Source organism: Triticum urartu, chromosome 3A, assembly GCF_056163025.1.
Source record: "Triticum urartu cultivar PI428250 chromosome 3A, HENAU_Tu73, whole genome shotgun sequence".
NCBI lineage: Eukaryota > Viridiplantae > Streptophyta > Magnoliopsida > Poales > Poaceae > Triticum > Triticum urartu.
Genome location: NC_141875.1, coordinates 58,435,920 through 58,439,411, shown reverse-complemented (window position 1 = coordinate 58,439,411; position 3,492 = coordinate 58,435,920). Strand labels below are relative to the sequence as shown.

At 30.7% G+C, this 3,492-nt stretch overlaps 1 pseudogene; it reads right to left on the bottom strand.

The window, feature by feature from the left end:
* Positions 1 to 800: 800 nt before the first annotated feature.
* Positions 801 to 2,848, bottom strand: LOC147978520 (uncharacterized; annotated as a pseudogene).
* Positions 2,849 to 3,492: the final 644 nt, after the last annotated feature.

The following is a 3,492-nucleotide window of genomic DNA, read 5'->3' as shown; positions in this document are numbered from 1 at the left end:
TATACCAATTTGGAGAGAATGATTGTAACCCAATGCATTCTGTACATGTATTTTCTATATGGTATTCTTCTATGGTCTCACTAAGTTCTTCGTCTTTAAAGAATTCAAGGGGATCTGGACTTGTGCTATATTCATCATCCAAATTAGGTATTTCTACATTTTGCAAGGAATTTCTTTGTTTTCTCACTTCAGATATGTATGGAACATTATCTTGATAAGGGATAAATGTTACCCCTTCTTCATGTATGATTGTGGTTTGTAAAGATTGTTGTAAAAATCTTAACCCTATTATCATGTCATCATTTATTACTGAAAAATCTCTTATTGTGATTTCATCTATTATATATTTTGTGCCATTTATGTAAGCTTCAATATTATATGCTAGCTGATTATGGATCTTCTTTATTCCTGACATATCAGTAGATACTTCAGCTTTATTATCATCTATAGTTTCAACTATTTCGGGACACCTCGTAAAATATTTATCATGGATAATATTCTTAGTGCAACCAGTATCTAATAGTGCCAGTATTTTATATGAAATATTTGGCTTTAGAACAATCCTAACTGGGATCCTTATTCCTAACACTTCTTTGAATGGTAATCGAACAATATATTTGTTTCCAAACCTAGTAATTGCATCTTTCAATTGTATTAATTTGTCTCCTTTTTATCCCTTACTGTTACCATTTGCTCTTTCATTTCCGTGATTTTAGCAACATTATTGTCTTGCTTATTACTATTTTGTAACTCATCTTTAAGTGTTTCTAGTTCTGCTTCTAGCTTATTTATTCTATTTTCTAAATTTCTAACCCTACTGGATAATATTGTTGTTCTGGTTCTAATTCTATTTCTTGTCTCCACTTTTGATTATTGGCTCTTAGACATGGGGCACATGCTTGTTTTAAACACAAGCTACATGTGAACCTATTATCTTGGCTTGGGTAATATATACAGAAAGCACATTTGATGTTATAATCACCTTTTCCTCTAATCCAATCATGTTCGCAATCTATTTGGTTCATCATTTCAATTTTTAAACCAGCTAATTCATCTATTAGGTCTATTTCATCTTCACTTGATTCATATTCTGGAGCCTCATTTTCTACTTCAGCTGTCTCTATAATTGAATATATTGACTCGTCGTCTTTTATTTCATCATCACATACTAATATATTTTCATTAACGCTATCTATAATTAATACTCTCTCTTGTTCTTCATATTTGCTAGAGTATCTTTTCTGGTCTTTATTAGGACAAGTTCTACTTAGGTGATCAGGAGAGTTACATATGAAACACCTGCATGTTTTATCATAGGTTTTCTTAGGATTATATCTTCTTACATTTCTTTTATGCAAGAATGGGGCTCTATTTTCTGACCTTCTTAAGAAATATCTTTGCTTTGTTCTAAAATTTCTATTATCTCTCCTTTGTGGCTTATAATATTTGTTTTTCCTATGCCTTTCTTCTCCATATGTTAGTGGTATTTGGACAATGTTATTGCAAAAGTTGTAATCTGATTTCTTCATAGATCTTTGGGCTTGAATGCTAGTACACACCTTTCTTAATTTTTTGGAAACAAATGTTATGGCTTGGGATATATTTACCACATTTCCTCCTGTTTCTTTTTTATACTCCTCAAATATTATGGAACCTAGAGGATCAGGCAACTTATTAAAATATCTTTCTACTACACCTACATTAAAACCTTGTTTAGCAGTAGTAACATTATACAAATAATGCTGGGAAAATTCTTTTATACCTTTCCAGCTAGTTAATGTTAATTTTTCTGTTTCTCTTAACCTTTCATTTTGTAATGAGGTATGTCCTAATTCTGGATCTTTTGCTATGATCATATTTGAGATAACATTCGCAAAATTATTAGGGTTACTTCCTGCCCTTTTTAATTCTTCATATTGACTAGGGTATGACTCTACCCATTGTTCCCATAAAACTTTTACAGATTCTCCTAAAAATGTTTCAAGATATGTTAACATATCTTCTACCTTAGTGCCTATATTATACTGATTTTGTATATATTTTTGCACTATTAAATCTTTCCATTTGCTGATATATTCGGCCAATCTATTGGATCATGAGCTGCTAGGTTTAATATAGTGCCATCATTCTTATAATTCTGAAATTGCACTGGTTTTTCAAAATCTCTTCTTTTAGTACCCATATATCTATATTTTGCTGGGATATATGTAGGTTGATAGTCATCTTTTTCTGGAGGCCATTGTCCAGCTGATCTGGTAGGTCTCTCTCTTTCTCCTTCTCTTTTTACAGACGATTCTCCATATCCCCTTCTTCTTTTACCACTATTTTCTACTTCCATGGCCTCCATTGCATTGTCTAAATTATGCAGTCCCACATCATCTAGTGAGTTGTGGAAATCACTATTTTGTTCTGAATCATCATATCTTTCATCTTCTAACCACATTTCTTTTATTAATTCTTCCTCCTCCTCATAACTTTCTAATAATAACTTATTATTCATATCCCATTGCTCTTCTTCACTAACAACTTCTTCTTTTTGAACAATATTCTTATCTTTATTATTATTATTATTATTATTATTATTATTAATGATAGCATTTTTATTAATAATAGCATTTGCTTTTCTTTCTGCGGATGCTATAATTTTATCTTCCATGGTTGAACTACTTGTGGCAAACTTTTTATCATTGTTTAGTTTCTTTAACCTTGCAATTTCTCTAATGATAAATAGTTCTGTTTCTCTAATTTTAGGCCAATCCTTTGTCATAGAATGACTATATTCCCATTCAATATGTTTTGGCTTCTTTTCCCAATGAATTATTTCATCATCTAAATCAGCCTTTTCCATGCATTCAGATATACCTTTATTTTTATCATCATTAATTTCTAATTCTGAAATAAAAGATTCAGAGTCTTCTATTGATGCAGCTTTATAGTTCATAAATCGAATACTGCTACTTCCTTCACAATTTTGATAGCTTATGTAATTTTTAGGTTGCTTTAATTCTTTTTTCTCTATTAATTCACCTATCTTCCATTCTTCTCCAGCTCTTTCTTCAGAACCAATTTTAAGAGGATTCATAAACTTTATACCTTTTGATTGCATACTATCAATTACGTCATTCACATTTACTCTATATCCGGAGCTACTTCTATTTGTGAGCCTTCCTATAAATTCTATGCTTACTAGCAAATTTGTTCCTTTAAAATCTTCATAACCTTTAGTTTGGAGACCAAAACTCATTTTTCAATAAATTCTTTTATGGGCATCATCAGGTCTGGACCTATATAGGTTATTAATCTATTTTCATTCATGTCTCCTTCTAAAAATCCTAATGCTGCTTTGTCTACTGATTCCCATCTTCTGTCTAATAAGGTTATTAAAACCTTCGCACCTGATTTTTTCCGTGTCATACCTTTGACTCCTATGATATACATACCTTGATGAATATATTTATAACCACAATATTTTAGTTCATTTTCAATATTTTT